At 32.8% G+C, this 26,957-nt stretch overlaps 1 long non-coding RNA gene across 2 annotated transcripts in view; it reads left to right on the top strand.

Moving 5' to 3' along the window:
• LOC149206815 (uncharacterized) overlaps nt 1-20,979 on the top strand; it is a 256,541-nt gene extending 235,562 nt beyond the window's left edge. Inside the window, exon 3 of one of the 2 annotated variants that reach the window (XR_016252592.1) lies at nt 20,588-20,979. This is a non-coding gene — a long non-coding RNA (uncharacterized LOC149206815). The remainder of the gene's footprint in view (nt 1-20,587) is intronic. The other variant, XR_016252591.1, reaches the window with a different exon arrangement.
• The last annotated feature ends 5,978 nt before the right edge of the window (nt 20,980-26,957 follow it).

Here is a 26,957-nt window from a genome sequence, read left to right as displayed (position 1 = left end):
GCATCTACCTTGCTTCTTGTCCTTCATCTCCAAGGAGATATACATATCTCCATGAAGATGTAAACTTGTGAGACTATTACTCTTGATTTTGAGAGATTTGATAGAATTGACAATGTGAAAACCAAGTTTCAGGACCAGAGAGAATTCCTACAAATCAGTAGAGGTTGATATTTGGTGGGAAGCAACTTTAAGATGGAAATACTTTTGATGATTAATTATGAAAGAATTGACCCTCTGCCTTGTTCTTTGTCTGCATTGTGGTATGGAGATTTTTGTCGAGACTTGAATGTAATATCCCTTAGGACTCATGAGAATTTACCCTTAGGGTTAAAAGAACACATGACTATTTTTTACCACTATCACAAAATCCATTTTCAATTAACAGAGATGCCATTGATTGCACAACGATATAAACAATTAGATAATTTTTTAGCAATACCAACAGTGTATAGGAAGTTACAATTTCATAGTCTCACTCGAAGGGCCCTTACACCAGTAGAATTTGTGGTACAACAACCAACAATTTAGAAATAGTACACTCTTTTTCTAAGATTGCAATATCAATTATCCTATCAGTAACACAACTAACCAGCTTACAAGATCTTTCTGTCACTTCTTAGTTTTCCTTCACAACTCTGCTTCTTTGTTATCATCAGAGAGACCTAATAGACCTCATTGCTATCCTAATAAGCCTTACTGCTGCCCAGAGATGCCCTAAGGCCTTCGCTACTGCCTGAATTGGGACGCAGGTGATCCAAATCACCATTCTTAGCACCTTGCTGCCCAGACTCCACTCCATTAAACCAGATGTTGCCTTAGATAGGGGTTGCTGCCAAAAGAACGTCTTCAGATGTTTGCTTGAAGAAAAACTCAAAATTGTAGAAAGGCTTCCATATTCCTCCTTCTAAAAGGATGTGATAATAAAATATGGCTTAAAGGGAGACATATTCTCATGTTCTGTTGTGCCAGAGACGTCCACTATACAGTGTGAAGAACACTTAGCTCCAACCACCCCAGACCGGATAGGGAACACAAAGGGTCCTTTTGCAGAAATCATTTTTCCTCTTTTTCTTATGCTGGAGCTGCTTTCTAAGCCCTGCACTACACAACCGAAGTGATCGGAACCGCCCATGTATGTTCTCACATTTATTCTGGCCCATTTCATCTTGATCCTTTCTTCCACCACTCAATAATTAATCTTTGTTAGCTCCACTCTATGCAACTCTATAATTCCTTAATTGATTCTTAAATCCCTAAATTCTTAAACAATGCATCCTTCATGGAGGAAAACCCTCAAACAATGATTGGAAGTCTCAAAAATCTCGTCCAATCAGGGAGACGCGGCCTTTCCAACCCAACAGCTAACCATTTTTCTTAGAGAAAATTGAAGCTGGGAAGTCAATATGGTATGAAACAACAGCTTCAAAGGGAGAAATATTTGGAACAACAACCTCTCCTTATCAGAATCAAAAACTTGTGCTTAAATTCCAATCATGTTGTTCGATCATCCTTAATTTATGTTTATTTTTTTTAGTATGTGTAACACTCCTTGCATATTGAGCCCTAGAGACTTCAACAACATAGATAAAAGTTGGCAAATGTATCTTTCCTGACCTTTGACAGAGATAACTAGAAAGTGGCAGGCTCATTTTTTGTGGATACTCTTGAAGGAGATTCTTACATAATCCTGTAAGTCCCCATTAAGTGGCACCAATAATAAAACTTGGTGAGCTTCCCATGGTTGAGAACGAATACATAGCTGAAATATCACATCATTAATAATAGTAGGATTGGCATTAAATGGGTGAAACTTGGAATCATTAATAATAGAAGGATTGGCATTAAATCTAGCACACTAGAGGGTCGGGAATTCACTTGCACCTTACCAAAAACTTCACACTTCAAAAGAAATCCATCCTTGTTGATAATGGCATCAAAAAATTCATTGTTTGGATGTTTTAGGTCACTTGCATGCCATGGAGCATGAGTGCAATGGCACGTGGAAGAGTATTGCTCACACTTGAAGAACCCCCAATCACAACATTTAAAAATTTTATTGACAATATTTGGTGGTGCAATTATATCATTCAAAATATTAGGTTGTTTAGTTAAAGGAAATCCACTATCCATCTTCTCATCCAAAAGCTGATATACAATAACGAAGTTATCCTTTATGAGATCCTCATTTAAATCTGCTACTTGGGCTTCTAGAGCAGCATGCGTTGCAACTCTAGTTTCAGCCAATGATTCTGCTTTGATAGGAGCTAGCTCCTCTCAGAAAACTTATGTTGCCTCTTCAGTGGAAACAACAACAACAACTTGTGTTTTTGTGACTTGTTTATCAGGTTGAGACAACCTGGTATAACGAAAGACAACAGCAACAATGCTGTGTTCTCCTGGTGAAAGATCTGCTAACAAAGCAAGCCAAGCGTCTTGGTGCTTTTAGTTAATAACAGTGAATCCATATTTTCAATATCAGTGTCAATACCTACCATGAGACTTTCCTAGTGACTTCTGATAACTCTTTCCTTTTTAAAGCAACCTTCCAACACTCAGATATAATTTACCATTGGAATCTGTAAAGAATTCTCCATTCGAAGAAATGTTTGTCATGAATCAACCTTTTGTTTAAAATGATAACTACCTTTTGTTTAAAATGCTGGTAACAGAGGGAATTAAGCCCAACTTAGTGCTATGGTAAACGTGGTACCTGTAATAGAGTCTATATTTAGAACAAGTGGAGTACGCCTTAAAAAGTAGCTGCCTAACCAAAGAAAGAAAATTGGAAATTGAATAGTGTTAATCCCAATTGGGAAATATTTGAAATTTCAATTGTGGGTGACATAAGCACTTTGCCATGGGGAATCAAGTTAGTCCCAGTTCAAGGGGAGGATATGCTCCTGCAATATTGTGGGTGAGGTGGATCTTACTTAGGATCTACCTCACCTACCTGGGTAAAGTTGGTCTCGAGGGGTAGTCTATGTATAAGGGGGAAAATTTACATAGATCAAGAAGCCAAACACAGTGGAGACAAGCTAGAAGTCGATATGCATACTTTCTTGCTCAAGGTCTTAATAGTTATGAAGAAAGTACCCTGCAAAATATTGTATCAATGGAGTTGAACAACGAAGCTTGACAAGAAGAAACCAAGAAAATTGATGTAGAACCTAGGGTTCACTTTTTTTTTATGGAGAATAGAGGTTGCTTTAGAATGGACTTAGAAAAGAAACTAAAGGCAGGGCATATTGGGCTTGACAATGGTCAAGAACTTACAATTAATGAGATAGAGAGGTTGGTCTAGTTTCTTGCCATTTCTATTTTGTACTTATTTGAAAAGATCAGGAGTTATAAGTGCTACTCTTTGGTTTGGTTTATTGATGCTTTTCCTTGTATATTTAATATCTTATATGAATCAGGTTTGTGGTCTGCTTGTATGATTATATTCTGCTTCACATATAATGTTGTGTGAAGTTGTTTATATCTTACAGTGCTCTGTAGTTTTCTTTGTAGTTTTTATTTATCCAGGAAAGAAACTTCTCCAATGCTTTTCTAAATGTCATTTAATACCGTCTATGATACTGATGCAGTTGGATAGGAGATTTAGTGGCATAGTAGGAATTTCGGTGGATGATTTTTTTCTAATTAATTTGCATCAGCTACAAACCTATAGATTTTGTATGAATTGTTATCTAGTATTGACATTTTTCTGAACTGACATTGCCCTTATATTAGTATGTTTTAGCTAAATGTCAAACAATTTTTATTTTCCCGGACTATTGATAAGACGTTGGTACTGAATTTAATTTTCATTGTTTGAAATAACATCACGGAGGATTTTTCAGTTTCTTTGAATTCAGTGTATTTTGGTAGTTTGTAGATTGCCACATTTTTTTTTTGTCTTTACCTCATAACCTATTTGGAAATGAAGTTTACTTTCAGTTTGAAGGATAGAGAAGGGAATTCTATTTCTTACTTGTTTGAATTGTTTTATTGAAATATTTAATTGACTTCATCATACATTTTTTGGGTATATGTTGAAGTTTATTTGCGGTTTTAAGGATAAAGAAGGGTAAGTTATATATTTCTTGTTCGAATTGTTTTATTAGAAAAGTTGATTCACTTTATCATACACTTTTTTGGTATGGAGGCTTGTTTTGTATCAGTGGTTGCCAATAAGTAGATATTTGTAAAGACATTAACTTAAAAGAGCTAGTGAAGGTATTCATTGGAAATACTATATCTAGGGGTAGAGAGTTCTGACTATTTTGACAATGTGAACGTCAAGATTCCAGAAACTCATTGGAAAGCATTTGTTGGCTTTCCTCAATTGTGGGATGGAATTAAGTATTTAGCTTTGAGTGGTAAAACCATTCTTTTGAGGGGGAGATCTTGGGCACCATTAAGGAGGGTATACAAGTTAAGCTAGGAAAAGATACAAGTTGAAGAGGGCATACATTCTAGCTACTAACAATGAATCTTGCTAGAAAGAAATTGGAGGATGGTTGTACCTGAAGTGATTAAAAACATCCAAAAGAAATCATCTTTTCACTTGGTTTTGTGTTTGAGAGGTGGAATGCATATCTTTGTCGAAACTGTAATTGGGAAGACAATTACTATTGACATTGAGATTTCAGATACCATGAACAAGGCCAAAATTCAAGGCAAGGATGGAATTCCTTGAGATCATCAAAGATTGTTCTTTGTTGGGAAAGCAATGTGAAGATGATAGTAGAACTCTGGTTGATTATGGCCGATAATGGCAGTTAGGGGAATCTGCAATGCTCCTTTTCCTTCATTTTTGAGGGGGTATGTAGATTTTTGTGAAGACATTCATTGATAGGAGTATTACAGTTGACGCTAAGAGCTTCCACAATATTGATATAGTGGAGGCCGAATTTAAGGATGAGGGAATTCCTCTAGATATGCGAAGGTTGATCCTCTGTTAGTAATCATTTTGGAAGGATGCATTTGGTCCTTTGTGGTGGGTTTTAGAAGTTGTATGGCAAGTGATGTTGGGAATCATAAATTTTTAGTTGGGGTTGTAATTCGTTAAGAACTATGGTTTGTTTTAGTACTTCGCTAATTTTCAAATGTAAATGTGGTTTAATATTTATCTAATTTTGTAATATAAGTTTGGTTTTAAAATTTGAAGGTCGTTGCTATTATCTAGTGATCCGTTGAAATAAATTATTATGCCTTCTCATGTAGAATACATGTGTTTTTCCTCTTGGAAAACTCTAGTTGCATACTATCAAATTCATGAAAAACTTGTTTTATGCTTTTAATGATGCATATAATATTTTTTTTTTTAATTTATCTAAATAGATAATATTCTTCTTGATGTGTGGACTTGTTTTATGCTTTCAATGATGCCAAATGTATTTTTTAATTTATCTAAATAGATAATATGCTTCTCAATGTGTTCGTGTGGTATGCTCTATTTTTAGGAGGCTAAATTTCAAGATAAATAGGGAATTCCTTTAGGTCAACGAAGGTTGATCCTTTTTGGGAAGCAACTTGAACATCGTATGAGTTTCGCAGGTTAAATTATTCATAAGAAATCGACAGCCCACCTTGTTCTTTGTTGCATTGTGGTGTGCAAATAATCTAAGGCGTCTATCAAATCAGTTGATTGTTTGACTTATACCATTGTCTTTAGTTACTCGGTTGATGATATCCGTGTTGATGGATTTATGTAAATGATTAAGCCCTTTGTAAGATTTAGTGGTTTTTGTTTGGAAAAATATACTAGAATGTTAGTGTGACCTAAGATTTTGGTTGGATGCTTTCGCTACACATTTTTCCACTATTATTAGAGTACGTGTCTTTGATAGGCATATCCATTTCATGTAGTTTGCATATCTTTTAAAGGAATTTCACATGAATTGAAGGCATTTAAAGTGTGTGAATTCAGAGCCTATACATGATTGTAGTTTCAACTTGGGGATGTGCGATGCTGGAGAAGGATGGGCTTCGATTTTTGTTTTGTTGTTGAAGGCGCTCATTATTGATCGTGGAAAACCTAGGTCTTAGACTGAGGGGGCAAGGAATGTGTGTATTTCATAAAATTTCTAGTATAATTCGTATCCATGACTTTTATCTTTTAGTGAGATGGCTTTGATGGGGTTTGAAAAATATAAGATACCCCATATCTATGGGCCAACACTATCACTTTGAATTTGAGAAATTCCAGGGCACTTTATGTATTAATTGTCCAAACCTAAGAGGCCTCATATTCAATCCTTTGAGATTTAAAAAGGATAAGTTCTTAAAAGTATTAAAGTTAAATAAAATTAAGAATGGAGAGTTTGTAGGGTTGGCTAACTTTTACTTAATTTAGGTCATTAAGGTCCTTGTTATTGGAGGATGGGACATTCTACAACCTTTGGTAAGGGGTATGTCTATATAGTTCATCATAAGTTTCCTTTCATATTTCAAAGTTTTCATGACCTTTAATTTTTAAATGGAGTGCTCATTTATTTTTCTTAAAGTCATGTGTGGTTTCCTCTTGAAGGAAAACCTTGTGGGGAAAACTAAAGGATGCTTCCTCACATTCTTGTGGATGACGTGAATCATAGTAAGTTGGATGTTTATGTATAACAATTTCAAGCTTACCTTGAATAAATTACGTAACTATAATATTTAGGTAGGGAAATTCAATATTTGAGAGTAAGTCAAATCTCCACTATATAGATTGATCAGAATACAAAATATGACAAAGTATTTTTGTATAGGCCTATGAATAATAATAATAGTAGTCTAATTTTAAAGTCATGGTCAAGCCCAAAAACCAAATTGATGTATGAGATCACCTTGTTTGTGTAACAAGGGATTCGTCTTCACGTAGCAATTTGATTACTAAAGTCTTCGAAAATTTACATACTCTACCCACACTCTAGATTCAACATGTGGTCTCATACGAGGAAGCACATGTTCATAACCATTAGGTCGACTCATATACACCTACCCCTTTGATAGAAATCTTGTGATTGGGTAGGTTAGTGAGGCTTTAATGAATGTGATATGACTACAAAAATACTATACAACAACCACAATGATTGCAAGGTTTCATGTCAAAATTGTAACTCACTTCCTCGCATTTTTGTAGATGACATCATCCATCATAGTAAGACAGATTTTTATATATAATAATTTCAAGTGTGTCTTGACTAAATTACATGGAAAAATTCAATATTTGAAGGAAAGTCAAATTTCCACTATCTAGAGTGATAAGAGTACAAAATGTGATACTGTATTTTGGGAAAGGCCATATGAATATTAATAATAATATAATTTTAACGTCATGGTTAGACACCAAATTGATGTATGAGATTGCCTTGTTTGTGTAGGACCTGTCTTCACGTAGTAATTTGACTACTAAGGTCCACAAAAGTGTACATACTCTACCCCAACTCTAGATTTGAACATGTGGCCTCATATGAGGAAGCACGTGTTCATACCCATTAGGTCGACTCATATACACCTACCCTTTTGATAGAAAGCTTGCAATTGGGTAGGTTAGAGAGGCCTTAATTAATGTGATATAACTACACAAATACTATACAGCAATGATAAGGATCACAAAATTTCAAGTCAAACTCGTAATGTGCATGTTTTATAACCATGAATATATGTATTTTGGATATTGTTGTTCAAAGTGCTAAATATTTAACAAATAACGCTCTTGTTATGTTGCATAATTATTGGAAGGACTTGAGAAACACCTATATGAGAGAGTTAAATTAAATTATGTAAATGAATTATATTTTTTGTTTCACTAGCCAAGCATGAGCCTAGGATGTAGTCATCCCTAAAGTTGAATAGAAGAACAATTTGCCCGCTAATGGGCTTCTATAAATAGGATTGTATGAGACTCGACTTGGTTGCAACCCTAGATGCACCTAATACCTTAAGTGGAAGCGTTGCTTTGTTATTTCAAATTGTCTTTAGTTTTTATTATGTAGTCAATTTAATAGGAGGCAAAATTTAATATAATATGGAGTATGCACAATTTTCAAATTATATTTTTCAGTGTAATGCACATGTTGGATAAAATGTCATAATACTTATTTATTTATTAGACATGGGAAGAATAATTATGTCTTTGACTTTTATTATATTGATTTAATTTAATATGGTGTATGTATACTTTTATAAATTATATTGACAAAATATCACAATTCTTGATTTTTTATTTATTTATTTTATTTTTTTAAATAAACATGGAAGAATAACTATCTTTCAGTTTTTAGTACATTATTAATTTAATAAAAGGAAAATACTTAATTCAATATAATTTATATACCACATTGATTGTTAACATCTATTCAAGTGTAAAGATACTAAAGGATGGAATCACCACTTTTTCTCTCTTACAATAAAGGTGAGTCAATTTATTTATAAAAACCGTTTCGCTGGTTGGATTAATATTTTCTTATTGAGTAAAATGTAGCATTTAATTCATTTTCACTATTATCTTTTAAATAGGTTAAAATTTATATACGGTATAAAAGTTTATTGTTGGGATATGTTTATTTATATTTATTATAATATTCAATATTTTATTTATCACGTTTATTTTTAAATAATAATTATTTATAATTATTTATAATAATTATTTAATTATTATAACAGTTATTTATTTTTAAATATTGATTTATTACTCATAATTAATTAATTAATTATAGTAATTAGTCATTTAATATAGTAACTATAATAATTTCTTTATTATATATCACGTTTATTATAATAATTTATTTATTTTGTTTATAGTTTGTAATTATTTATTAATTTATAATTTATTATAATAATAATTTTAATATATATTAGGTTTAAATATTGATTATAATAATTCGCATTAATAATTAAAAAGTCTTCTTTTTGTTTTGTGTTTGTAATTGCATTGTTGATATGAGTTCTCATTGAGTAAGGTAGTGTTTAATTCATTTTCATTGGTTTGAAATGCTATATTTTAAATGGCTTAAATTTTATTGTTGGGAAATCATTTATTTTTTATAATAATTATTTATATTTATAATAATTATTTACAATTTTTTTTTTTTTTTAAATTTAAAATTTATTATGATTATTTTTAAATATTTATTATAATAATTTATTATTTATTATTTTATTTTTATTTTATTTTTATAATTTATTTATTCATTATAATAACTATAATAATTTATTTATTTTTATTATAATAGTTTTTCATTAGAAAATAAAAAAACAGCTCCTCTTTGCTTTGAGAATGTGATCTCTACTAACGGGGTCAACCACGTGAAGGTGGAAGCTTATGTGCCCCAAAAACTTGTGTGCATATTTTGTTGATATGGGGTTTTTTAACATATCAACATGCACAATTGCTTTAATTATATTGATTTAATAACTTAAATGATTAATGATTTCAATGGATTTTTTTTTTAAATTATATTAATTTAATACTTAAAGTATTAATAATATTAATGTATTTTTTTAACAACATATTAACTTTCTTAGCATGAATGGAAATAAATTATGATAAAAAATTATAATTAATCATATTGAAGTTTTTAAAAATAGTTATTTATATATATATATATATATATATATATATTTATTTTTTTCTTTCTCAAGAATAAGATAAATTATATGTAATAAAATGTATGTATTTTATTGCAAGTGTTAAAGTTAACTTGTTAGTTTTTAAATGATAAATGCAAAAAATGCAAGAAAAGTCATTTAAAAAGAAGAAAAATAAAAAGAAAAAGAAAAATTCAAAATGTTTAAAAAGTTTGAATTAAAAAAAAAATTAATAATAATATATAATATTTTTTAAAATAATACAATGAGAAATCGATACACCAAGCACATTACAATTTCAAATTGCATACAAACATACATCATAAACCATAACATTGATAAAAACCCTTCTCGCATACACATGCAATATCAACACGAAGAAGATAAACATTACAAATTGAAATCAAAATACATAACCAAGCATTGACAAAACACTTCATATACATACATAAACAATTTCAAGTAAACAAACATACATATACAAATGTGAAAACAATGGACTTAGCAAACCTACATTAAATACAGTGAATAAAATTAATCACACTTACAAATCAATACACCAAGCACATTACAATTTCAAATGACACAAACATACATCAACAAACATAACATTGATAAAACCACTCTTACATGCATATGCTACATCAAATACAAACAATATCAACATGACAAAGATAAGCATTATGAATTCATATACAAGTTCAAATCAATATACATAACAAACCATTGACAAAAGCACTCTATATACATACATATTCAAATTCAAAGGAGTAAGCAAATCTACATTAAATACACACAATAAAACTCATCACAAGTAGAAATCAATACACCAAGCACATTACAATTTCAAATCACATACAAACATACAATATACAAAACAAACCATTGAAAAAATACTCTATATACATACATAAACAATTTCGCAGGGGATAAATTGGTGAAGCTAGAGCCAGAGACAAAGGTGGACAGGCCGATTGAAACAATGAAGGAAACATTAAATCTAATAGAAATTACTGAGGAGGAAGCATAGCCTTCAATTAGCTAGGTTTAAACTAATCATACAGGGCCATCTCTACATACCTGGAATTGGGATTCGATTTCATTTCTTCAGCGAGCCTGTAGGCTTTGAACAACGACAACGTGGACCACCTCTTTCCTTCTTTCGTTCATTTCTCAACCACGTCGACAACCTCTTTCCTGCTTTCATCCATTACCCCGTAAAGATTGTTAAATATTATATACAATGCACAAAATAAATGCATAATATAATATAATCAAATGGAATTAGTAGCAGAGATAAACAGAGACACTGAAATTCTGAAATTAAATAGAATTTGATCCATACCATTTCTGAGAGACAATTGAACCAAAAACTATTCTCATCTCCATGAACCAAAAACAATTATACCACAAATTAAACAAATACACCGCAGATTAAACCCAAACACGAGGCTATGAGAAGTCATGCAAAAAGCTATGTATGCTTGGCATGGAGATAAACGGCTTAAGCCACAGTTGTACACAGGCCGATTGAAGCAACGAAGGCGAAATTAAATCTGATTGAAATGGTGGACCAATCAGGTTGAAATGATTGATGAGGACGCAGAGCCTTCAATCCCACAAAAATGGGTAACGCTGCACCATTTTTAGGAGAGATGCAAGGCTATATATATACCGGGAATTGGGATTAGTGATTTTATTTCTTCAGTTAAGTAGGCTTTGAACAGTGCCAACGTCAACGATCTTTTCCATCATTAATTTCCCTACAACAACGTCAACCATTCATTCATTCCTAGCGTAGATTGTTCAATAGTTTACAATTTTACACTGCACAAAAAAAATGCAAGGTAATGAAATGGAGTTAGTTCTGTCAACAGAGCAGAGATGAACATAAATCCTCAAATTAAATATAATTTGATTCAGAAGAGCAGAGATGAACACAGAAATACTCAAACTAAATATAATTGGATTCATGCTATTTCCGAGAAATAATTAATCTCCATGCGCCAATTGATTTCCATGAAACAGCTCAGAGCCAATGTCTGAGTGACAATTGATTTCCATGAAACAGCTCAACTGCCCTGCACTTGTCTCCGCTTCACTCCAGCCTCCTCCTCCTCCTCTATCCCACACATATACATACAAAGACACAGATACAAACATGACTGACTCAAAATCGACCTAAACACAAATAGACGCAGACTCAAACCACAGACTCAGACAACCCAACGACACAAGCATACTAGACTGGATACGGAGGAGGGAGGAAAATGCTGGAAAACTGATAAAGACTTAATATGTATATATATAGGGATTCCCTTCGATGGCTATGAGAGTTTTACCGCCTCTACTTCCACTAGAACCGTCTACCAGTTATCGATAGACAAAATCCCTGCGCTCCTCTCTTCAATTCAGATTTCACGCTTCTTTAAATTTCAATTCTTGGGCTTTTTCCTTTTTTTTTCCAGAAAAAGACAGATGGGTTGGTTTGATGTTTTTTTGCTTTATTAATGTCCAATTCTTGGCTTTCTATTTTTTAAAATGATGCTTTCTATTTTTAAAAGGATGGGTTGATGCTTTTTGGGTCCAGGTTGATTGGATGTTGTTTTGGTGCATTTTCCATACACTTTTTTTGTTTTGGCTTTCAATTTATATGCTTTTCCAACTGAAATGGAAATCAAACAAATGCACATTTTTGCCAACAGTAATACACATTTTTGCTAATAATAGGGTTTCAATTCATGTTTTTACAGGTTTTTTACTTTTATTTTTTGTTACGCAACATTCATTCAGCGTTCGAGTTAATTTTCTTTTTAAAATTATATTTACTACATAGATGTTTCGAGTAGGGTATTCCAAGGCTTGCGGATTCAAGAGTTTGACAAATACACTAAGTTAATGATTTTTAGTTTTATATAATAACTATATGAAATTCACCGGGTACTAATATCATTTTATATTTTAAATTGTTAAGCAATATGTACTTAGGGTAGGTAGTATCTCGACAAATTTGCAAAACGTTTTTTAATGATTTGCAAAAAATGGTACCATTTTACATTTTAAATTGTCAAGCAATATGTAGCTAGGGTAGGTAGGTAGTTAGTTTCTCGACAAATTTGCAAAACAATTTTAAGCAATATGTAGTTAGGGTAGGTAGGTAGTTTCTCGACAAATTTGCAAAACAATTTTTAATGAGTTGCAAAAAATGGAAAGTGAAAGTGTGTATGTGTGTGTGTTAACAAATCTTTACAATGAAGGGAAAAGTCTTTGATCTTGATACGAATCAGTGTAGCCATATAAAAGAAATGGCTAGTAAACTCAAATAGACTCATCGTGAAAACCGCGTAGAATTTTCGAGCAGTTCCTCCCGACAGCCTGCCTTGCTTCCTCCTAGGAACTGCATAGTTCTTCACACCTAGGTTCTACCTTGCAACTATCACCGTTGTCTTGGATTGTGAAAATCCGCCTCCCAGTGACATCTGCGCAATTTTTCCCGACAGTGCTCCGAAGCCTATCATCCCGACCTCAATTGTGCTCTGCGCAGTTTTAGTTCCTCGTCCTCCCTTTCGGTCACCTGCACCCGAAACGAAAAATAATGCATCATGCTAGACTAGGAGATTTTTGGATTTGATGTCATCTCATCGTGAGTGTTTGCAGGAACAGGTACATTGATGTAACATGGTTCGGTGATGAACGGGATGGGGAAGGAGTGCATGTTAGAAGACTTGCTCGTAGTGGAACGAAACTACGAAGCACATCGAGTAGCAAGCGAAAGGGACAAATACATGTGCACCATCAAGCAAAGACGAAGGCCATCGAAGACCCCGTGCATCTTGCCATGCGGAGGTGAAGACATGATGCACCGAGAGCACACCATCACTCAACATCATAGCAGTTCGACGTGGACATCGGAGTCAGCCAGTACATGTCAGTAGTGTCATGTCGATCTGTGTCATAAATTGTCTCGACCACATCACTACTATGGGCCATACTTTTTGTAATCAAATGTCATGTAATGTGAAAGTCCAAGAGATGCACATATGAAGTTTAAGAATCATGTAAGTCAAAAAGTCAAGGGAAGTCAAATAGTCATGAGGGAAGTCGAAGAGTCACAAGGGTCAGTTATCCCCCTTGGCTATATATACCCCCTCATTGAATAAGCGAAGGACTTTTCACTTTGGCTCCCCCCACATAGCCTTGAGAGTTTGTAGTCTGTTCTTTGAGGAGAGAGGAGTGGTTCTAATGTCCCACTACTAGGGCTAGTGATGTATGGTGTACAAATATGTCTTGGAACTTTTCTTTTATTAAACCTCTCTGAGGGCATCACATTTTCACGCATGTTTTGTATTTGTTTGCAAGGCTATTTTTTAAACATTTGTAATGCATGTTTTCTTAACCTATACTAAGATAGTTGAACTACTTCGGTTATTTTAGTACTTATATTGTTGAAGATGTGTTGTATTGTTTATCACTGTTGTCTTGTCCGTGTGGACTACTCTGTTGGACATTAGACAGACCATCCTTGTGTTTTCTTGGTTATAACGACCGTCACCCCTGTGTGGACTACTCCGCTAGACGGTGTACGTATTTTCCCTTGTACTTTGGTTTTAACGACTGCGTCATCCAATGTGGACTACTCCACTGGATGTTGGACAAACCCTTGTTGTTTTGCGTGTGTCTCTCCCTGGGTGGTACTACTACGTCTCATCTAGAGGCTCACTTTTACCCTCTCCCTTACAGTACTACAACTCGGACACAAAGTCACATTACGCACTCACCAGGCACTCACTTTGCTTTCTTGAAGTTACAAGCATAACACTCTCATGTGTTGAACAATAAGAGCTAAGGCAAAGCTTTAAGATAATGGAAACCGGGCCATTGTATCGGATGGGACTCCTACACCAAACTGTGTGTGGTCTAGTTGGGACTTGATACAGGGGAGATCCCCTGAATTTTGGCGCTATCCAAATTAGGGATTTTATCTCTTTATCTTTTGTTAGTTTGTAGACAACGAAACCATTCTTTTGGCTTTACCTCCGAAAGTGGTATTGGAACTAAAGTTTATTTGTAGTTTTAGGGATAGGGAATGGAAATATGTGTTGGTCTTGTTTGAATTGCTTTTATTGCAAATTTTTTTGACTTCATGATACCCTTTTTGGAATAGGTTAGGTTTGTTTTTTATCATTAGCTGCGAGTGTGCAGACATTTTGGGAGGATATTGATTGGAAACTCGAAAGAGTTGGTTGAGATATTGACTGGAAAGACTATAACTCCAAAGTTAGGGTGTGCTGACACAATTGACAATGTGAAAGCCACAATTCAAGAGAAGGAAGACATTCCTCCTCATCAGGAAAGACTGACATTTGCTGGAAAGTAGTTGGAGGATGGACAAGCCCTCACTGGTTATCCAAAAGGAATCTATGCTTCACTTGTTGCTTGTTCTAAGAGGTGGAATGCAAATCTTTGTTAGGACTTTGAATGTAAAAAGCCATTGCTCTCAAGGTGGAAAGCTCATACACCATTGATAATATCAAGGAAAAAATACAAGATAAGGAGGGCTTACCTCCTAAATGGCAATGGTTAATCTTTGTTGTCAAGCAACTAGAGGATGGTTGTATTTGACTGGTTACAATATTCATAGGGAATCACTCTCAATTGGTTGTGTTTGAGAGATGAGTGTAGATCTCAAAACTCTATTTGGGAAGACAATTACTCTTGAGGCTGACAACTCATATACTATCAACATTGTAGGTCTATTAGAAAGTGAAATGAATGGTGGGGAAGGTGGTCCTATCTCTTCTTTCCCCATCATCTCATTTATGATGGGGCTAAAATTCAAGAAAAGTAATGAATTCCTCTAGACCATAAAAAATGTTTCTTTGTAGAAAAACGTTTGATTATGACAAGACTTTGAGTGATTATGATATTCAGAAGTATCTACCTTGCTTCTTGTCCTTCATCTCCAACGAGATATACATATCTCCATGAAGATGTAAACTTGTAAGAATATTACTATTGATTTTGAGAGCTTTGGTAGAATTTACAATGTGAAAACCAAGATTCAGGACCAGAGAGAATTCCTACAAATCAATAGAGGTTGATATTTGGTGGGAAGCAACTTTAAGATGGAAGGACTTTTGTTGATTTATTATGAAAGAATTGCCCCCCTACTTGGTTCTTTGTCTGCATTGTGGTGTGGATATTTTTGTTGAGACTTGAATGTAATATCCCTTAGGACTCATGAGAATTTACCCTTAGGGTTAAAAGAACATATGACAATTTTGTACCACTATCACAAAATCCCTTTTCAATTACTAGAGATGCCATTGATTGCACAACGATATAAACAATTAGATAATTTTTCAGCAATAGCAACAGTGTATAGGAAGTTACGATTTCATAGTCTCACTCCAAGGGCCGTTACACCAGTAGAATTTGTGGTACAACAGTCAACAAATTAGAAATAGTAGCACTCTTTTTCAAAGATTACAATATCAATTATCCTATCAGCAACACAACTAACCAGCTTACAAGATCTTTCTGTCACTTCTCAGTTTTCCTTCACAACTCTGCTTCCTTTTTATCACCAGAGAGCCCTACTAGACCTCGTTGCTATCCTAATAGGCCTTGCTGCTGCCCAGAGATGCCCTAAGGCCTTCGCTGTTGCCTGAATTGGGACGCAACTGATCCAACTCACCATTCTTAGCATCTTGCTACCAGACTCCACTCCATTAAACCATATTTTACATTAGATAGGGGTTGCTGCCATAAGAAAGTCTTCAGAAGTGCTCGCAGCCACAGGTGGGCTAACTCAAACCCTGGCTTCCCTGAACCAAGCCTTAGACGATCACTGTGCTATAGAATTAAGCCTAGAACCTTAGAGGAAATTCCCTCAAGATGGATCGTAGCCTCAGATCGAGATTCAGGGGTATTTTCTTGCTCAAATAAGTGCCTCAGAACTAGCACATGGAACTTTGTTGCTTTAGAACTGTTGCATTGTCACTAGACGTGCCTTAAGATAATCGCTGTCTCAAGTAGGCCTCCAAGTTTAAAGTGTCGCGTCAAATTACTTTGGGGAAAGTTACATGGGTAATCCCCTTCCCAGGTCAAGCCGTAGAGTTAACACTCCGCCAAAAAACCTCCTTAGTGAGTGTCACAGAGAAATGCTATTCCAACATAACCTTGGACTGGCCTACACTATCCCAACAAACCTTCGCTCCTCAAACAATGACACAAAACCTCGCTGCTGCATATTTACTTCCTTAGAAATAGTTGCTTGCCATAAACAAATGAGTGATGTTTCAGAAATTATGTTAAACATAATAGAAAGAAGGGATTGGCTAGGGTGGAAGCTTTTACCACCGAAGCCAATCACATTGCGTGCCCTCAATCATTTGCAATTTCGTGTGCTGCAAGATCATCTTTGATAAGTACCATGCATGGGAACAGCAAAGCTACATCTTTCAACCTTGGCAGTAACAATGGTATTTGCATAACCTGGGGTTAGGAACAAACATGTTCGCTGTAATAACCAGGAGAATGATGCCTATGTGGACCTAAGTTATGAGTTCCACCTTCTGACAAGGGGTCGACCCTTCTGATATTATTCATTCCATGAGAAGGTATGACAATTTTTCGCCTGGTTGGTTTCCTTGAAGAAAAACTCAAAATTGTGGAAAGGCTTCCATCTTCCTCCTTCTAAAAGGACGTGATAATAAAATCTGGCTTAAAGAGAGACATATTCTCTTGTCCCAAAGTAGTTACATCAAGAAACACATTCAACCTGTTCTGTTGTGCCAGAGACGTCCACTGTACAGTGTGAAGAATACTTAGCTCAACCCACCCTAGATCGGATAGGAACACAAAGGGTCCTTTTGCAAAAATAATTTTTCCTCTTTTTCTTATGCTCGAGTTGCTTTCTAAGCTCTGCACTACACAACCAAAGTGATCAGAACCAGCCATGTATGTTCTCACATTTATTCTGGCCCATTTCATCCTGATCTTCTCTTCCACCACTCAATAATTCATCTTTGTTAGCTCCACTCTATGCAACTCTCTAATTCCTTAATTGATTCTCAAATCCCTAAATTCTTAAACAATGCATCCTTCATGGAGGAAAACCCTCACGCAATGACTGGAAGTCTCAAAAATCTCATCCAATTAGGGAGACGCGGCCTTTCCAACCCAACAACTAACCATTTTTCTTGGAGAAAATTGAAGCTGGGAAGTCAAAATAGTATGAAACAACAACTTCAAAGGAAGAAATATTTGTAACAAGAACCTCTCCTTATCAGAATCAAAAACTTGTGCTTGAATTCCAATCATGTTGTTCGATCATCCTTAATTTCTGTTTATTTTTTTTACTGTGTGTAACACTCCCTGTATATTGAAACCTAGAGACTTCAACAACACAGATAAAAGTTGGAAAATGTATCTTTCCTGACCTTTGACAGAGATAACTAGAAAGTGGCAAACTTATTTTTTGTGGATACTCTTGAAGGAGATTCTTACATAATCCTGTAAGTCCCCGTTAAGTGGCACCAATAATAAAAATTGGTGAGTTTCCCATGGCTGAGAACGAACACATAAGTGAAATATCACATCATTAATAATAGTAGGATTGGCATTAAATGGGTGAAACTTGGCATCATTAATAATAGAAGGATTGGCATTAAATCTGGGACACCAGAGAGTTGGGAATTCACTTGCACCTCACCAAAAACTTCACACTTCAAAAGAAATCCATCCTTGTTGATAATGGCATCAAAAAATTCATTGTTTGGATGTTTTAGGTCACTTGCAGGCCATGGAGCATGAGTTGCAATGGCACGTGGAAGAGTATTGCTCACACTTGAAGAAGCCCCAATCACAACATTTAAACATTCTACTGACAATATTTGAAGATGCAATTATATCATTCAAAATATTAGGTTGTTTAGTTAAAGGAAATACACTATCCATCTTCTCATCCAAAAGCTGATATACAATAACGAAGTTATCTTTTATGAGATCCTCATTTAAATCTCCGACTTGGGCTTCTAGAGCAGCATGTGTTGCAACTCTAGTTTCAACCAATGATTCTGCTTTGACAGGAACTAGCTCCTCTCAGACAACTTCTGTCGCCTCTTCAGTGGAACAACAACAACAACCGGTGTTTTTGTGACTTGTTTATCAGGTTGAGACAACCTGGTATAACAAAAACAACAACAACAATGCTCTGTTCTCCTGGTGAAATATCTGCTAACAAAGCAAGCCAAGCGTCTTAGTGCTTTTAGTCAATAACAGTGAATCCATATTTTCAATATCAGTGTCAATACCTGCCATGAGACTTTCCTAGTGACTTTTGATAACTCTTTCCTTCTTAAAGCAACCTTCCAACACTCAGATATAATTTACCATTGGAATCTGTAAATAATTCTCCATTTGAAGAAATGTTTGTCATGAATAAACCTTTTGTTTAAAATGTTGGTAACAAAGGGAATTAAGCCCAACTTAGTGCTATGGTAAACATGGTACTTGTGATAAAGTCTATATTTAGAACAAGTGGAGTACCCCTTAAAAGGTAGCTGCCTAACCAAAGAAAGAAAATTGGAAATTGAATAGTGTTAATCCCAATTGGGAAGTATTTGAAATTTCATTTGTAAGTACTTTTCGATGGGGAATCAAGTTAGTCCCAGTTGAAGGGGAGGATATGCTCCTGCAATATTGTGGGTGAGGTGGATCTTGCTTAGGATCTACCTCACCTACCTGGGTAAAGTTGGTCTCGAAGGGTAGTCTATGTATAAGGGGGAAAATTTACATACATCAAGAAGCCAAATACACTGGAGACAAGCTAGAAGTCGATATGCATATTTTCCTGCTCAAGGTATTAATAGTTATGAAGAAAGTACCCTGCAAAATATTGTATCAATGGAGTTGAACAACGAAGCTTGACAGGAAGAAGCCAAGAAAATTGATGTAGAACCTAGGGTTCACCCTTTTTTATGGAGAATAGAGGTCGCTTTATCATAGACTTAGAAAAGAAACTAATGGCAAGGAATATTGGGCTTGACAATGGTCAAGAACCTACAATTAATGAGATTGGCACTAGTCTCACAGACAGTACAAGCAACAATGTTCCAAAGAAACTTAATGATTTATACAAACAAACAAAAAAATTCATTGTTGATGACGTGGAGACTATAATGATGATTACATGGAATCTTACGGGAGATTACAACACTTAATCATGCATGTGATAGAGAGGTTGGTCTAGTTTCTTGCCATTTCTATTTTGTACTTATTTGAAAAGGTCAAGAGTTATAAGTGCTACTCTTTGGTTTGGTTTATTGATGCTTTTCCTTGTATATTTAATATCTTATATGAATCAGGTTTGTGGTCTGCTTTTATGATTATATTCTGCTTCAGATATAATGTTGTATGAAGTTGTTTATATCTTACAGTGCTATGTAGTTTTCTTTCTAGTTTTATTTATCCAGGAAAGAAACTTAACCAATGCTTTTATAAATGTCATTTAATACCATCTATGATACTGATGCAGTTGGATTGGAGATTTAGTAGCATAGTAGGAATTTCGGTGGATGATTTTTTTTTAATTAATTTGTGTCAGCTACAAATCTATAGATTTTGTATGAATTGTTATCTCGTATTGACATTTTTCTGAACTGACACTGCCCTTATACTAGTATGTTTTAGCTAAATTTGAAACAATTTTTATTTTCCCGAACTTTTGATAAGACGTGCATGTTGTTAAAGATGGACAAATTTTGAGTCGATAAGTTGTTTTTTTTCTCCCTCTTGCATATAGTTAGTTTTCTCAATGTCTGAGTTTGAAATGGCTTCTTGAAACTTACGATGTTAATGTTTCCTACCCGTGTTTGCATTTGGTATTAGGTATGTGTTGAATAGTTTTTTTTGAATATATGTACTGTACCATTAACATTACAAGGGCTGAAATGAAGAGCACATTGAATTATCTTTCTTGAATATTTCTATTTAATATTCATGTAAACTATGATACTTACTGCAGGATGTAGACATCGATGTTACAAAAGTGAGCCTAGTTGGTTATGGGGAGATCATTTGTCTCTATATCTATTATGGATCTGAGGCTGATTTTGATAATGGCAGGTCTTGTGAATGGGTTGAGATGTTGGATAATGGTGAAGATCATTGGTTTCCTGTAACAAAAGCTTCCATGCAATGGCAACATATTTCTCTTGCTTGGTGTATCTTGGAATAATTCTTTTGGAATTTTAAATGATTAGGGTCTTGTAGAAGCATAATGATAAAATGCTTCTTAGTTAGGCCTTGACAAGAGTTACATTTCATTTTATTCTCTCAATATTTCACCTTTCAATTGACATTGAATTGAAGAGAAACTGTCCAAATTTGTCACAACTACTTTTCCTTACAATGTATGGAAATCTTATATATCTTATTGTGTTGACTTCACAGTTGGTCCTTGGCATCTTTAGATGCATCATTTACTTCTTTAAGGTTTCTTTTATTTTCTGAGTGCGATTTTACAAATTTCCTTTGAAATCTACAGCCTTTTTTTCAAAACACGTGTAAAACCAAGTTTTCTTTGAAATTAGAAGAAATGGTCACATATTTAGCACTTCAGCTATGCCAGATAAGAAATTAAAAACTAGACAAAACTAATAAATTTATGTATCTTAGTATGTCTTACTCATCAGTGCTAATTTTAAATTTTAGCGTGTTTGAATTAGCCCAAAAGAGTAAGGTTTTTTGGCAAAATACCCCCCGAATCAGTTCCCATGGAATTTTTAGATACCATAAATGGCTATATATTTAACACTTTAGCTATGCTTGATGGGAAATTCAAAACTAAACAAAACTCAGAAAAAGAGGTATCTTAGTATGTTTTACCCATTGGTACTGAATTTAATTTTCATTGTTTGAAATAACATCACGGAGGATTTTTCAGTTTCTTTGAATTCAGTGTATTTTGGTAGTTTGTAGATTGCCACATTTTTTTTTTTTTGGTCTTTACCTCATAACCTATTTGGAAATGAAGTTTATTTGCAGTTTGAAGGATAGAGAAGGGAATGTTATTTCTTACTTGTTTGAATTGTTTTATTGAAAAATTTGATTGACTTTATCATACATTTTTTTGGTATATGTTGAAGTTTATTTGCAGTTTTAAGGATAAAGAAGGGTAAGTTATATATTTTTTGTTCGAATTGTTTTATTATAAAAGTTGATTCACTTTATCATACACTTTTTTGGTATGGAGGCTTGTTTCGTATCAGTGGTTGCCAATAAGTTGATATTTGTAAAGACATTAACTTAAAATAGCTAGTGAAGATATTCATTGGAAAGAATATATCTAGGGGTAGAGAGTTCTGACTATTTTGACAATGTGAACGTCAAGGTTCCAGAAACTCATTGGAAAGCATTTGTTGCCTTTCCTCAATTGTGGGATGGAATTCTATATTTAGCTTTGAGTGGCAAAACCATTCTTCTAAGGTGGAGACCTTGGGCACCATTAAGGAGGGTATACAAGTTAAGCTAGGAAAAGATACAAGTTGAAGAGGGCATACATTCTAGCTACTGACAATGAATCTTGCTAGAAAGAAACTGTAGGATGGTTGCACTTGAAGTGATTATAAACATCCAAAAGAAATCATATTTTCACTTGGTTTTGTGTTTGAGAGGTGGAATGCATATCTTTGTCGAAACTCTAATTGGGAAGACAATTACTCTTGACGTTGAGATTTCAAATACCATGAACAAGGCCAAAATTCAAGGCAAGGATGGAATTCCTTGAGATAAGAGTACAAAATATGATATTGTATTTTTGGGAAAGGCCATATGAATATTAATAATAATATAATTTTAATTTCATGGTTAGACACCAAATTGATGTATGAGATTACCTTGTTTGTGTAGGACCTGTCTTCAAGTAGTAATTTGACTGCTAAGGTCCACAAAAGTGTACATACTCTACCCCAACTCTAGATTTGAACATGTGGCCTCATATGAGGAAGCACGTGTTCATAACCATTAGGTCGACTCATATACACCTACCCTTTTGATAGAAAGCTTGCAATTGGGTAAGTTAGAGAGGCCTTAATTAATGTGATATAACTACACAAATACTATACAACAACGATAAGGATCACAAGGTTTCAAGTCAAACTCATAATGTGCATGTTTTATAACCATGAATATATGTATTTTGGATATTGTTGTTCAAAGTGCTAAATATTTAATAAATAATGCTCTTGTTATGTTGCATAATTATTGGAAGGACTTGAGAAACTCCTATATGAAAAAGTTAAATTATATTATGTAAATTTATTATTTTTTTGTTTTACTAGCCAAGCATGAGCCTAGGATGTAGTCAACCCTAAAGTTGAATAGAAGAACAATTTTCCCACTAATGGGATTCTATAAATAGGATTGTATGAGACTAGACTTGGTTGCGACCCTAGATGCACCTCATACCTTAAGTGGAAGCATTGCTTTGTTATTTCAAATTGTCTTTAGTTTTTATTATGTAGTCAATTTAATAGGAGACAAAAATTAATATAATATGGAGTATGCACAATTTTCAAATTATATTTTTCAGTGTAATGCACATGTTTGATAAAATGTCATAATACTTATTTTTATTTATTTATTTATTGGACATGTGAAGAATAATTATGTCTTTGACTTTTATTATATTGACTTAATTTAATATGGTGTATGTATACTTTTATAAATTATATTGACAAAATATCATAATTCTTGTTTTTTTCTTTTTTCTTTTTAAATAAACATGTGAAGAATAACTATCTTTCATTTTTTAGTACATTATTAATTTAATACAAGGAAAATACTTAATTTAATATAATTTATGTACCACATTGATTGTTAAGATCTCTTCAAGTGTAAAGATACTAAAGAATGGAATCAACAGTTTTTCTATCTTACAATAAAGGTGAGTCAATGTATTTATAAAAAGGGTTTGGTTGGTTGGATTAATATTTTCTTATTGAGTAAAATGTAGCATTTATTTCATTTTCATTGTTATTGTTTAAATAGGTTAAAATTTATATACGGTATATAAGTTTATTGTTGGGATATGTTTATTTATATTTATTATAATATTCAATATTTTATTTATTATATTTATTTTTAAATAGTAATTATTAAATAATAATAAAAATAATTATCTATAATTTATTATAACAATTATTTAATTATTATAATAGTTATTTATTTTTAAATATTTATTTATTATTCATAATTAATTAATTAATTAATTATAATAATTAGTTATTTAATATAGTAATTATAATAATTTCTTTATTTTATATCACGTTTATTATAATAATTTATTTATTGTGTTTATAGTTTGTAATTATTTATTAATTTATAATTTATTATAATAATAATTTTAATATATATTAGGTTTAAATATTGATTATAATAATTCACGTTAATAATTAAAAATCTTCTTTTCGTTTTGTGTTTGTAATTGCATTGTTGATATGAGTTCTTATTGAGTAAGGTAGTGTTTATGAAAGTGTCCTCTTCAGATGTCGATCCTGCTTTGAGACAGGCCACCTAGCCAAAAATTGCCCAAAAGCCTCCGAGAAAAACTCTGCTAGAAAAAACCACCACAGATCTACATGGTGGGAAGGAGCACAAAAAGAACATTACACTGTCATCAAAGAAGAATACTTTAGAGAAAACTCTGAATCACAAGAAATCGGGCAAGAAATAAACAACTCTCAAGACAAGCAGGGAGAAAGCCCCGCCCAACAACCAAAAAAGTGAACTTGACAACCCCTCAAGCATCAACAGTTATGAGGATTCGAATACTGCACAAAATAAATCTTCATTTAACAATGAACCAAATCTCCTAGACCAAACTTCTTCTCCATCTACCTTCAAAAGGACGAACACAATGGATCGCGAAGCTAAGACACCAATGTCCCAAGAACTAGAAGAGATGAAGGAGATGCAAGATAAAGGAAGTTGGAAGACCGTAGAGAAAAAAAAGAAAGCTACAACGCTAATCTCGCCAAGAAAGACGAGGAGCCAGATAATTAAAAACTAAATTATAGGTCCGATAGACCAATTTGGTCTCAGTGGACGTTAACCATCATCATCATCATCATCAATAACTATAATAATTTATTTATTTTAATTATAATAATTTTTAATTTACAAATAAAAAAATAGCTCCTCTTTGCTTCGAGAATGTGATCTCTACTAACAGGGTCAACCACGTGAAGGTGGAAGCTTATGTGCCCCAAAAACTTGTGTGCATTTTTGTTGATATGGAGTTTTTAACATATCAACATGCACAATTGCTTTAATTATATTGATTTAATAAGTTAAATGATTAATGATTTCAATAGATTTTTTTTTTTTTTAATTATATTTATTTTAAAACATTAATGATTAATAATATTAATGTATTTTTTTAACAACATATTAACTTTCTTAACATGAATGGAAACAAATTATGATAAAAAATTATAATTAATCATATTGATGTTTTTAAAAATAGTTATTAATAATATTTTTATTTTTCTCAAGAATAAGTTAAAATTATATGTAATAAAATGTATGTATTTTATTGCAAGTAAGTTAACTTGTTAGTTTTTTTATGATAAATGCAAAAAATGCAAGAAAAGTCATTAAAAAGAAGAAAAGAAAAAAAAAGTTTCCAAATATTTAAAAAGTTTGAATTTAAAAAAAAAATATAATATTTTATAAAATAATACAATGAGAAATCAATAAACCAAGCACATTACAATTTCAAATTGCATACAAACATACATCATAAACCATAACATTGATAAAAACCCTTCTTACATACACATGCAATATCAACACGAAGAAGATAAACATTACAAATTCAAATCAAAATACATAACCAAGCATTGAAAAAACACTTCATATATATACATAAACAATTTCAAGTAAACAAACATACATATACAAATTTGAAAACAATGGACTTAGCAAACCTACATTAAATACAGTGAATAAAATTAATCACACTTACAAATCAATACACCAAGCACATTACAATTTCAAATGACACAAACATACATCAACAAACATAACATTGATAAAACCACTCTTACATGCATATGCTACATCAAATACAAATAATATCAACATGACAAAGATAAGCATTACGAATTCATATACAAGTTCAAATCAATATACATAACAAACCATTGACTAAAACACTCTATATACATACATATTCAAATTCAAAGGAGTAAGCAAATCTACATTAAATACACACAATAAAACTCATCACAAGTAGAAATCAATACACCAAGCACATTACAATTTCAAATCACATACAAACATACAATATACATAACAAACCATTGACAAAACACTCTATATACATACATAAACAATTTGAAATAAAAAAACATACATATTCAAATTCAAAGGAGTAAGCAATTCTACATTAGATACACACAATAAAACTCATCACAACTACAAATCAATACACCAAACACATTACAATTTCAAATCACAAACAATATACATAACAAACCATTGACAAAACACTCTATATACACACATAAAGAATTTCAAACAAACACACATGCATATAATTCAAATAAGCAAACATACATATACAAATTCAAAGGAGTAAGCAAATCTACAATAAATACACGCAATAAAACTCATCACAACTACAATTCAATACACTAATCACATTACAATTTCAAATCACATAAGTAAACGCACATTATACAATTCAAAGTCGATACAAAAACAAACACCCAGATATGCTTATGCAATTTTAAATAACTAAGCACATAATACATTAATTCAAACCTAGATTATATCAACACATTCAATTCTACAAAACAAATTTCATTGCAATGACAATTCAATACAAAAAACACACATTTGCAATCACAATTACATGCAATAAAACTCATCACAACTACAAATCAATACACTAAGCACATTACAATTTAAAGTCAATACAATTTCAAATCACATACAATTTAAAGTCAACACAATTTCAAATCACATTACAATTTCAAATCACATAATTAAACACACATTATACAATTTAAAGTCGATACAAAAACAAACACTCAAATATGCTTATGCAATTTTAAATAAGTAAGCACACAATACACTATTTCAAACCTATATTACATCTAGACATTCAATTCTACAAAACAAAATTCATTGCAATCACAACTCAATACAAAAAACACACGTTTGCAATCACAATTCAATACACAAAACTCACATTACAATTTATATTTCGTGTTTAATTCCAAATCACATACAAATATCCATACAACCACTTTGGCATAAAAATAAAAAAATACAAATTCAAATAAGAGAACACACACCTACATTATATATACATTCAAATTTACACA

The sequence above is a fragment of the Pinus tabuliformis genome, chromosome 1_2 (genome assembly GCF_031772625.1).
Source record: "Pinus tabuliformis cultivar Carrire ecotype Pingquan chromosome 1_2, CPIR1, whole genome shotgun sequence".
In the NCBI taxonomy this organism is placed as follows: domain Eukaryota; kingdom Viridiplantae; phylum Streptophyta; class Pinopsida; order Pinales; family Pinaceae; genus Pinus; species Pinus tabuliformis.
This window is presented reverse-complemented; position numbering and strand designations above follow the sequence as displayed.